Raw genomic sequence first — 12779 nt, 5'->3', positions numbered from 1 at the left:
CACATCCAGAACATGTCCAATACAGAGGTCAATGTTAGCAGCAAACCACTGAACTGAGAATAGGACCCCCTTGGATGGTATTAGAGGAAGTATTGAAAGAGTTGAAGGAACTTGCAACCCCATAAAAACAACAATGCCAACCAACCAGAGCTTCCAGGGACTAAATCACTACCGAAAGACTATACATGTACTGACCTAGGGCTCCAACTGCATAGGTAGCAGAGAATAGCCTTGTTGGGGCACCAGAGGAAGGGGAAGACCCTGGTCCTACCATGGTTGGGCCCCTAGTGCAGGTGCATATGGGGGAAGCAATAAGGGAGTATATAGGCAGAATACTCACATGGGAGAGGGGCAATGGGGATGGGAGGGAATAGGGGCTTATGGACAGGAAACCAGAAATGAGAATAAAGTTTGAAATGTAAGTAAAGAAATATATCTAATAAAAAATTAAAAAATATAAGGTAAGATCATGAAAATTGTGGAAGGCTCATAGCAAGTGCCTTAAAATGCATTGTTTTAGATTCCTAATTTTAAGAATATTTCATTGTGATATACTACTTCTGTGACTAAATACCTTAAATAAATATTTAGGTGCCCCAGTGCTTAAGCTCTCTTCTTTACCAAATAAAAGTGAGCTCAGACCTCTGGAACAGGTAAAGGTAAAGAGGCAGTTTCCAGTTGAAGGAAGGGGTGAGCTTCATTGGATTTCATTAGTTCATTTCTCATTCCCTTCTTGATGTCTTCTAGGAAACTTTCAGAAACCTGCAGTATTCTGTACAGCACAAACCAAAATGTTTATAAAATTTCAAGATTTTATCAAGGGAAAGGAAACAGAAAAGTTAGCTGAGGTGGCACAGAAGATAATTGCACAGGAACATGCACAGAAGCAAATGGATGAACTTTGGGCCTCTTTCATTTGTTTTATCTGCGTATGATCTATGAGCCTGACACACATATCATCAGGACTTGCCAACTGTAAACATGGCTCCTTGTTCTGCCCTTAATAATTGTACCTGTGCTTAGTAGTGAGAAGGGCATTATATTTGAGGTGTCATAGAATAAAAATAGAAGTCTTACTTATTGCCTACCTATGAACTTGCACATAGTTGTAAGGAGAAAACAATAACTTTTCTTTTTTCTTTCTTTCTTTCTTTTTTTTTTTTTGGGTGGACAACTATGTATTTATTGTGTTTGGAAGGCAGAGTGAGGGAGGAGACCCGAGGAGGAAGAAGACTGGGTGCAGTCTAGAGTTCCTAGTCAAGAGCCGGAAGGTTTCTGCTATACCCATCATAGAACGAGCGAGGGGGCTCAATAGATCATCCCCTTTGTCTCTTCACGGGGCTTCTTGAGCTTCTCAAAGTTCTTCAGGATGATGTCATATAACACAACATAAACATTACGGATCTCCATGACCATCAGCTGGATCTCCTGGTATTCTGCCTCGTCCAGCTCGTGCACCAGCTGCCGATAATCTCCCACGTGGGGCTGCTTGGCTGCTTTGGCCACGGCGTCACCCCTCTCGGAGAAGTATTTAGAGATCTGCGTTTGGAAGCCTTCCAGCTTGGTATGAAGGCTGGTCATCAGCTCAAACCCCTTTTCCTGGACAGCCACGCCAAAATTATTCCCATCCTCTATCCGAGGTATCTGTAGCTGCAACCAGGTAGTAACCAGGTTGAGTTGCTCAATGACATCCTTGATCTCGGGTTTTAGGCATTGCAGGAGGACCACAATCTTCTCATTGCACTTCACTGGGCCACAGGCAGGACCTTTGTCGTCTTCGTCCCCTTTCTTCTTTTCGTCCTTCTCTTCCTTCTCCTGTCGCTTCTTCCGCTCCTCCTTCTCTTTCTCCTTGATAGGATCAGGGACTGGGATGTCCAATAGAGCCTTTGGATTGCTTAGGTTGGCTTCGTTGAGAGCTGGCTCCTTTAAGAAGGCTTCCAACTCTGAGATCCTCTTGGGAAAACAGCTCCCAAGCAGGTTCTCTGTCTTACTACACAGCTCTTCACGAAACACATCCACCTTGGCTTGGGCTTCGGGATGGACCCTTAGTGTAGCCATGGCCAGAGCCAGGGGCTGAGCGCCGCACGTGGAGCCTGGGGTGGGCAGCGGGAAGGGAAAGCGCAACAATAAATTTTCTAAATGAATCATCCACCCATTTTTCATTTAGTATTCACTTATTTAACAAAGTTTTTATTAGTATATCTTAGGCATACTCTCGGGGTTTTGTTATACCTTTTTTGATTCTTCTGTATTTTCTCTGTCCTTCCAGTTTCCTTTTCTTTTTCTGATTTTAATCTCCTCTTTTTCCTCCTTCTCCTTTACCACTGCTATCATCTTAAACAGCCCTGCAAACTAATTAAAACTTGGAATTTTTTAATATGAAAAATAGTCTTTTATTACGTATAGATGATAAGGAAATAAAAAGAAAATGAATACTGAGTGAAGTCAGGTCACATCTTTGTGAGGGACTGAGCTTCATTAGAATACAACTATCAGGCCATCATCAAATATAAGTAACTAATAAAGTCATTCCTGTTTGGAATGGCTGTAGTGAGTGTGAAAGAAGAGTAAAATGAAGACATAAAGATCTTGGGCAAAGAAAGGCTTAGGAAAAACTACTATATAGAATAAGAAAAGCCCAGAGCTGCAGAAGTCTTCAATTTTGCCTGGAACAAACTGGAAGCATGGCGCTGCAGTGTCTGTGCAGTGCAGCTGCAGAACCAAGGCATTTCTGTGAGGATGATGGATAGGCTCCCGTGACTTATGGAGACTAAACAAAACAGCAGCACAAGCTAACTTCCCACAACAGGATCTTGTCCCCTGAGGATTCAGGGAGCTTGAAATTCAATGAGTAAAAACTGATCCTCAACAAGAGATGATAAGGAAATGACACTGAGATTCCCAAAGGCATGCGAGAATTTATGCTGACTGATCCTCTGGCCTTTGGAGACAGCAAAGCTCAGTCACTCCTGGCTCCCAAAATACTTTCACCTGCCATCTAAAGATCACCATACAGTATTTTCAGACTGTTTGCTTGAGAGGACTGCCCAGCTCTTGTCCTCTTCTCCCCACTGCTGCCAGTTGAAATCCTACACTTCCTTCCAACCTCAGTTGAAATGTCACAGATAATCTCTCCCAATTCAAAATGTCTGTAGAGCTGTTTCTGTCTCAAACACAGCACTAATACATTTTACTTTATGTCACTGGTCAACATGTTCTTCTACATGTGTGGGCCTGAGGGAGGTGGGTAGAGTGACAAGACTAGAGAATATACATTTAAAGACAAACCAATAATTAGGCTTAAGCCATGGCGGCACAAGGCTACCTTTCCAGCTTTCACAAGGCATGAGAACCTAGATTTCAAGGCCAGACTGGGGTATATACTAAGATCCTGATACAAAACAAAAGTATCCACAATAATAAAAGGAAAAGAACAAAAAATAACTTTAAGCTAGGATAATTTGTGTCAGCATATATTGATTAAAAAATGAAGTATACATATCATATTCAAAGTTCTATAGACAGTAACTAAAGAAACCTATCTTACTCCCACTATCTCTGAGTAGAGAACAGAATTGTTTTCTGTGTCTACCACGAATTTTATTTACTGTACATTTTTCTCATCAACAGGCAGGCCAGAGTAGTAGGTAAAATGAGAGTGGTTCAACAGAATCTAAGGATGGCTCATAAATTTATCCCCATTAATGTGGATACAGAGATTGGTCCAGGCAGTAGTAGGTATCGCAGATCTAGTCAACTCTTTATCTGCCATCTCACCATAAAGAATTAGGTAAGAAGCATTTTGGGATATAATGCTAGCATAAGGCTGTTGGTATGTGTCTACTACAGGAAACAAAGTAGTGAGAAACAGTCAAAAGAGATAGAGGAGAGGGATTTCTTAAATTACCATTCTAATACCCAAGGTTATGGCTGCTTGGGTTGTTGTGTATTGATTTTGAATCTTTTATTTTTGTAGTTTTATAGTTTAAACCTCAGAGTTCTTACATGTTATCCAAATGCTCTAACTACTGAGGGACATACCCATGTGCTTAAGTCTTTATTTATGATATACACTAATACCATCTTTTTCATTGGCTCAGATTTAAATTAGTCTCTATCACTTAAAGCCAAGTATCCTTACTAAGTGAACATTATTGAAAGCCATTAGTATCTTTAAACAAAATGGAGAGAACAGTCTTAAGGGAAAACAGAATCCCCTAACAAGTGAAGTTATTCTACCAGACCATCTTGCTTTATAAAAACAGGTCTTGTATCTTCATCTCAAAAAGATATTTCCGTGTTTAAGGAGAAATGAGAGGCTCACAGAAGATGTGATTCAACTTAGATATTTGTAAGCATGATGTCAACTTTCAAACTAAAACACAACAGAAATGTGGATATAAAGAGCCTGAACAATATCCCTGTTAAAATCACATGACTACATCTCAGTTGTGACATTTGTAAAGGTCACAGGACATCTAGAGGAAACAGATTCATTCTTTCTTCTTCCTGAATCATTATGAGAAAAGAGTCATGAATGATTTATTCCTTATACTGTAGTACACAGCCTATAAAAATGATGAACTTTTGGTGACCAATCATCTAAAACTATAAAGTACCAGCACATATTCTAACAGGAAGGGGATGGTTACCTAGACTTGGATGAGAGAAGATACTTCTAACATTTGGAAAGGTTTTGTATAAATCTTACATACTGTTAAAGCAGGTAAAAATCATAAAAGACTATCTCAGTCAACTTCTCTGCAAGAATAAGTGAACTATATCAGAACTTCTAGACACAAACTCAGAGAAATGGCATTAGAGAGTCCGCTTACAAAATTCAATACCTTTTCTATATGCCAATAAGATACACACTGGGAAAAAAGATCATGGATACATTCCACTCACAATAGACTCAAAGAAAATTAAACATGTAGAAATGAATCTAATCAAGCAGGTGAAAGACCTCTACGATGAAGACTTTGAAGGAGGGGATAGTGAAAATATACTAGAAAATAAAAAGATCAGGGATTAGCAGAATTATTATTGTGGTAATTACCATTTTACCCAAATTACAGATTAAATGCAATTCCAGTCAAAATTTATATCTTTTTTTCATAGGAATAGGTGGAGAAAGTTATCCCAAAACTCATTTGGGACAACAAAAGGTACAGGATACTCAAAGCAATCCTGAACATCAAGAGTAATCCTGAAGGGATTAAGATTCCAGACTTCAGGGGTTGGAGATTTAGCTCAGTGGTAGAGGGCTTGCCTAGCAAGCACAAGGCCCTGGGTTCGGTCCTCAGCTCTGAAAAAAAAATTCCAGACTTCAAGATGTATTACAGAGCCTTAGTAATAAGATCGATATAATATCCCAACAAATTGGGCATGAAGATGAGTGGAACAAAGAAGACTGAACACGAGCACATGCAAGGAGAATCATCTAATATTTGACCAAAAAAGGAAATCCCTCCTCCCCAAAAAAACCCAAAAACCAAAAACCCAAAACGCAAAAGCAAAAACAGAAAAACAAAAAACCACCACCAACAGATAGTATTGGGTAAACTGAGTATATCAATGTATAATAATGAGATTAGGCCCCTATCTCACTAATTCCAAATGGATCAAAGACCTATTGGAAAACCCAAGACACTTAAATTTATAGAGGGAAATACAGACAGTATCCTACAAAGCAGAGTTGTTGGGACAGACTTTCCATTTACCTGAGAATCAAAGTCAAAACATTACAGGTGTGACAATAGAAAACAAAAAAGCTTCTGCACAACTAAAGAAACAGTCAATTCAGTGAAGAGGAAGCACACAGAATGGAAAAATAGTCTCACCAGTTATACATCAAGCAGAGGATTAATATCCAGAATATTTAAACAATGAAAAAATTGAAACAAAACCAAACCAACCAAACAACAACAATGAACCATTCAAAAATGTATTATGGATTTGAACAAAGAATTCTCAAAAGAAGAAATAAAAATGGTTGAGGAATATATTGAAAAGTGATCATCACCTTTCGAAATCATGGAAATGAGAATCAAAACAGTTTTGAGGTTTTCTTTTACCACAGTGGGAATGACTTAAAATCAACAAAACAACCAACAACAAATGTTGGACATAATATGGAGAAAGGGAGAACCCCAATTCACCATTGATAGGATTGCAAACTGGGGCAGTCTTTCTAGAAATCACTGTGAAACATGTTCAGATCAAATCAAACCAAACCAAAACAAGATAAAACAGTTCATCATACAACCCAAAGATGCCATTCCTCAACATATGCCCAGAGGTCTCCATAAATACTCCACAGCTATTGGTTCAGCTGTGCTCATTGCTACTCTATTTGTAATAGCTGGAAGATGGAAACAAGCTAAATATCCTTTAGATAAGGAATGAATAATGAAACTGTGTACACTATGAAACACTATTCGACAATTGCAGCAGGGCTCAGTGACCCCCAGGACCTACATACCTCTTACAAGCAATAAAGAAAAATAAAATGGTGAATTTTGCTGGTAAATGGATTGAACTAGAAAGATCATATTGAATGGGGAAATGCAGACCCACAAAGGCAAACACTACAACTTCTTTCTCATCTTCAATACCTAGCTTCAAATCTTCAGATGTGAACATATAACGTGAAGTAACCACATAGACCAGAAAAGAGAAGAATAGCAGAAAACAACTAATTTAAAGGGGGAAGTAGAAAAAATTGGGTGGGGGTAGGGGTTGTGATAGTTCTCATGGGAATGGATCCCATTGGCTAATATATTTGAAAACCTGGTCTTTAGTTGATGAAACTGTTAATGATGGATTAGGAGGTATGGTCTTTCTGGAGGAGGTGTATTTCTGGAAGTGAGCATACAGGTTTAAATAGCCCACACAGTCCCAGCTACCTCTCTTTCTGCTTAGTGAATTGTGTTTCAAGATGTAAGCTTTCAGAGACTTCTCCAGCACCATGCCTGTCTTCTTGGTGCCATTCTCCCTCCTCTGCCATACCATCATGATGGTCATAGACTCACCCTCTGAAACTCAAAGGCCCCAAACAAACTCTTTCTTTTATAAGTTGTCTTGTTTATGATTCTCATTCCAAAAATAGTAAAGTAGCTATTGCTGAAGATGCTGTGTAATTGCACCCAGAGGATTCGAGCTGGATCCAAGCTAAAACTTTCTTCGTTGATGACTAGCTTTCAGAGTAATGGAAGAGTATGTAAAGCTTCCAAGGGATGGGTGAACATAAACAGTAGTGCTTTCCACGTGTGACACATATGATCCACAATACTGAGGAGCTTTTTAAGATACTTCTAAAGGTACAGTAGGGTAACGCATACCTTGGCAGTGACCAGGCAACTAGAAAATAAAGCCAGTTGAACAGGAGGAAAATATATGATTGGCTCTATAAACTCAGCCAGAACTAGTGAGGTCATGGAATTTTTTTTATTATCATTATTCATTCTGTTCATTTACATCTCAAATGAAATCCCTCTTCCCCTCCACAAACCCTTTTCCCACATCTGCCCTCCCCTCTCCCCTTAGCCTTTATGAGGGTACTCTTCAACCCAGCTACCCACTCCCACCCCAACCCTCCAACATCCCCTATGCTGGGGCATCAAAACTTTACAGAGCCAAGAGCTTCCCCTCCCATTGATGTCAGACAAGGCCATCCTCTGATATATATATATATATATATATATATATATATATATATATATATATATTCATAAATCCTTCCCTGTACACTTCTCGGTTGGTAGTCTAGTCCCTGGGAAAGCTGGGTGGTCTGGCCAGCCAACATTGTTCTTCCAGTCTTTCTGCTAGCTCCCCCACCCTGAGATCAGTCTGATGGTTGGTTCTAAGCATCCAGATCTGCATTTTGGTCAGTTGCTGGTAGGACCTCCCAAGGAACACCAGTTTCTTGCCAGCAAGTTCCTCTTGGCAACTCCAACAATGTTGGGGTTTGGTGTCTGCAGATAGGATGAAACCCCTGGTAGGGTGGTCCCCGGATGGCCTTTCCTTCAGTCTCTGCTCCGTTTTATTTTGCACCTGAATTCCTTTGGAAAGGAACATTTCTGGATTAAAAATTTTGGGATGGGTGGGTGGTCTCATCCCTCAAATGGGGACCCGGGGACCATGCCTAGCTACTAGAGGTAGTCTCTACAGGTTCTATCTCCCCTTCACTGCACACATTTTGGCTAAACTCATTCCAATTTGGTCCTGGGAGCCTCTGGCTTCCCTGGTGCCTGAGATCTTCCAGTGGCTACCCCCAGTTCCTCACTCACTACTATATATTTTTATTCTGTTTCCTGACACTACATACCTCTTTCCTGTTCTCTCCATACCTGATACTGCCCCCTTATTTCTTCCCCCTTCTATTTCCATCCCAGTTCCCCCCTCCCTCTACCTCCTGTGATCATACTCTTCCCCTGTCAATGCAGGACTGAAGTATCCACACCCTGGTTTTCCTTCCTCATAAGCTCCATATGGTCTGTGGGTTGTATCATGGGCATTGTGAGCTTTTGGGCTAATATCTACTCATCAGTGAGGACATACCATGTGTGTTCTTTTGTGTCTAGGTTATCTCACTTAGAATGACACTGTCATTTGCCTGTGAATTTAATGAAGCCATTGTTTTTAATAGCTGAGTAGTACTCCATTGTGTAAACGTACCACATTTTGTATCCATTCTTCTGTTGAGGGACATTTGGGTTGTTTCCAGCTTCTGAGTATTATAAATAAGACTGCAATAAACATAGTGTAGCATGTGTCTCTGTTATATGTTAGACCATTTTTTGTGTATATGACCTGTAGTGGTATATCTTGGTCTTCACATAGAACTATTTTCAATTTTCTCAGGAACTGCATATTGATTTCCAAAGTGGTTTTGCCATTTTGCAGTCTCACCAGCAATGGCAGAGTGTTCCTCTTTCTCCACATCATCTCCACAATCTGCTGTTATTTGAGTTTTTTATCTTAACCATTCTGACTGGTGTAAGGTAGAATCTCAGGGTCATTTTGATTTGCATTTCCATGATGACTAAGGATGTTGAACATTTCATTAGGAGCTTCTCAGCCATTCGAGATTCTTCAGTTGAGAATTCTTTGTTTAGCTCTGTACCCCATTTTAATAAGGTTATTTGGTGCTCTAGAGTCTAACTTCGTGAGTTCTTTATATATTTTGGATATTAGCCCTTGATCAAGGTTATGGATCATAAGAGGGAATCTACTACTGCCACTTTATCAAGCAGCATTGTTGATAGCCTCAATCTAATTATTCTATGCCAAAGGTAAGTATAATTCTTGCCCATCAACAAATAAAGTTCTTTTTACAAGAGCTGGTAACCATTACAGAAAACCATAACTGTTCAGACTACTGAGAACAAGTGATTATGTGGTGCTCATTCCAATTAATATATCTACAGCACAACTCCTAGACCTGAGGCTCAGGGAACATGGCAGACCAATGATGGAAAGATGATAAAGTCCACCTGACCTGGAAATCTGCTGTGAGATTGTCTCCCGGGAGGCTTCACCAGGAATCCTCAACAATATGACCACCAATATGATTGCCAAAATAAAACTTGAGCAAGCACAATGATAATAGACACCCTAAAGTGAAAGAAGAAAATCTTCAGGGTCCACACTCCTAGACAGAGAGCTACAGAAAAATCAATACTGAGAGTGGAGTACTTTACTTTTCAAGCATCAGCACACTAATTAAGCATGACTAATTCCATGTGGTCAGCCCTGAATGTATATGCATGTATATGTGCATATGTATATATATATGATTTATATGCACATGTATATATGTATGCACATTTGTGTATATATATATATATATATGGACTGAGAAGATTGTATTTATATAGGTAGAGTGTTGTATTTGCATGTTTGTGTGTGTGTGTGTGTGTGTGTGTGTGTGTGTGTGAGTAATAATTAGGAAAAAGAGGCCATGTATTTGAGAAACAGCGATTGTAAGGAATAAAGGGAAGGAACAGAATAATTATGCTTTCATTTTAAAAAATAAAAATAATTGTAAATCATAAAAAGTCAAAAAGAACTATGAAAAGAAAAAAGAATAAAAGTATAAGTAGTTGGTATATCTGTATGTCAACAAGATATTAGCATAATGATCATCATTTCATCAAATATAGGCAAATCTGGAAGTGTTTTTATTATCTCTTTTCTACTAACTTACAAAACCAAAATTGAAGACAACTTTAGATATTGTAGGCATTACAAAATAAGTGGTTGGTAAATAGATCAACATTGGTTAACCTTGGTTTAGAATCAAAAATTGATATGAATTGTTAAAAGATTTACTTATTGTAGAAAAGAGATATTGACAGATCTAAAGAATGAACATCATAGCATAGGTGGGCAATAGAAGGCTTCAGAGTAGAATATGCTTAAATGGAGCTGAGGCGATAATTTTATGGGTAAAGGGGGCAACCACCAAGCCTGACAACCAAGTTCAATCCCTAGGATTCACTGATGGCAAGGGATAACTGATTCCCTCTGTGACATGTGTGTGCTCAAAGGCAAGCACAAAAGTAAGTAAATAACAACAATAATAATTTTAAAAGAATGTTTAAATAACTTCCATACACTATAGTTAAGGGTACTGGTTTTAAGTTTCTGGAGGCGTTCCAAGTGGGATTTGGGGTATCTGATGAATCTGTTCCCTGCATCAGCCCCTGCTTCCAGATCACAGGCAATCAGAGTGCTGTGTCATTCCCAGCTTCTGCCTGCCACATCAGAAGATGTCCAGGAGCCTGTGGTCCCCAGCCGTGGCTGACCTGAATGACTCCCAGTGCATTTTCTATCTTGAGAATCTGTTTTTCTTCTCTTTAAAAAAGCTTCTCTAAGAGATGGAAGGTATCTGTTTCCTGACTCTGTCTCACTGAAAATGTTCATGGATGTGAGCCTGTAAGAATTTGCAAATTTCCCCTCTCTGATCTATGAGACAAGGAAGAATAAATTCTCCAAGTAGAGGGAGGTGAGTTACTTAACGGAGAGGATTTGCAGTGGGAGACACCCAGAGGTTACTAGATACAACGTAAAGTCTGGCTTTTAGTCCTCGTAGTCTTATCCTCAAGGAATAGCCATCAACCCTGGGGATTTTATTCTCGTCTTCAGATGGCATTAATGCTTTCAAAACCAACATAGGTCAAACACCTTCCTCCCACTCTCTGACTAAGATAATCCCAGATACCCTGAAACACCCACGCATTAGAGAGAGAACCTTCTTCCTGAACGGCTGTTCTCCAGCATGGCTAATAAATAAGGAGCTCCAGCACAGCTAATAAACAGGCAGCAAACAGGCCGCAGAAACCCATTTAACACACGTCTTCTGGGACTTAGAAACTGGCTGCAAAAACAGTGAGCTGAATAAAACATGCAGTTGTTTCCAAGAGCCTGCAAACCAAATGCTGGGAGCAGACGCCTGGGATCTTTTGGCAAAAGGCATTTGCAGAGCTTGCTTGTGGTCTGAGGCCAGTGCTTTGATAAGCATTTAGAAGAGCCACTATTACTAAGGAGAACTACTAGGCAGCTGCCTAACTGGATTTTGCCCCAAGAGGGTTGGGTCAGGAGAATGTTGCCCTATATGGAAGATACCAGGGGCTTGCATGGTGTCACCATGACGAACAAGGCAAATATAAGGCAGGTGCTGTTCTCAGAGTACCAAGAGCGCTGCAGCCCCATGTGCCTTATACTCAGAAAGGCTAGCTGCAGGGCCTGGCCCTATGGCCCAGTGAGCCACTTGCACTGCGAATCATGAATCTCTAAGCAAGAGTGATTTTCAGAGTCCTGTTACTACAGAGAATCACCAGGTAGATGCCCAGGCTGGATTTGACCCCAGGAGACACGTGTGCTGAGATTCTGCATGTCCACCCAGTGTTCTGGAGTCCAGATGTTCTATTGGACCCATGCAGGTTCCAGCTCTCTTGGTTGATTAGAGAATCCAAAAGAAGGTCCTGTATGTACACAAGATAGCAAAGAGGAAACCACGTTTACTTCCTGCTCACACTCTAGCCATCAGCAAACTCTCCCTTAGGAATGATGACAGAAGAATGAGTGGTAATCTTTGCTACTATAGGAGGGAAGGAGGGGCCTGAGGGTAAAATGAACACAGGGTTGATCCCTCTTGGAACAAGGCAAATGTAACCTTCAGACAACATGGCTCAAGGACTCCTGATTTAATCACTCAACAGCCACCCTCCTCCCCCATGCCTGCCGCCACCACCAAAACCCTTTAGTACATAGTCTAAGTTTTTAGAATGTTAGAGGTCCTTTATATTTGGGATCCTTGCCCTTTTGTAATATATGTATGAGTTCCCAGCCTCATCAGCTACCCCATCATCAGTGTAACCCCAGGTCTCTCTCCACTCTCCCTCTTGTCCTTTCTATACTGCCTTTCTTTTACATCTAACAGGGTCAAAGTTTTCCCCCTCTCACCCCCACTACCTCCTCCCCTTATACATATTAGTACTGATGACCCTACACTGAGGGATCCTTCTTTAAATAGTACTCTCCACTTCAAAAGTAAGTCTGTGATAGCCTCTTCATCCCTCTCTGTTTTGTACTGTACCTGCCTACAAGGTTCTGTGGTCATGCTGTTAGTCTTTTTAACACTGTGATAAAAGTACATTTTGTGAACAATATAAGGGAAGAAAGCTATGTTTGGTCTTTTTGGTCTATCATGATGGGGAAGGCATGGTTAACAGGAGCAACTCACAGCATGATGGCAGGAGAAGGGAGAGAAT

General features: G+C 40.3%; 1 pseudogene; it reads right to left on the bottom strand.

Moving 5' to 3' along the window:
- Positions 1–1127: 1127 nt before the first annotated feature.
- Positions 1128–2118, bottom strand: Psme1-ps1 (proteasome activator subunit 1, pseudogene 1; annotated as a pseudogene).
- Positions 2119–12779: the final 10661 nt, after the last annotated feature.

The sequence above is a fragment of the Rattus norvegicus genome, chromosome 17 (assembly GCF_036323735.1).
Source record: "Rattus norvegicus strain BN/NHsdMcwi chromosome 17, GRCr8, whole genome shotgun sequence".
In the NCBI taxonomy this organism is placed as follows: domain Eukaryota; kingdom Metazoa; phylum Chordata; class Mammalia; order Rodentia; family Muridae; genus Rattus; species Rattus norvegicus.
The sequence above is the reverse complement of the archived record's forward strand: the minus strand, read 5'-3'. Positions and strand labels throughout refer to the sequence as shown.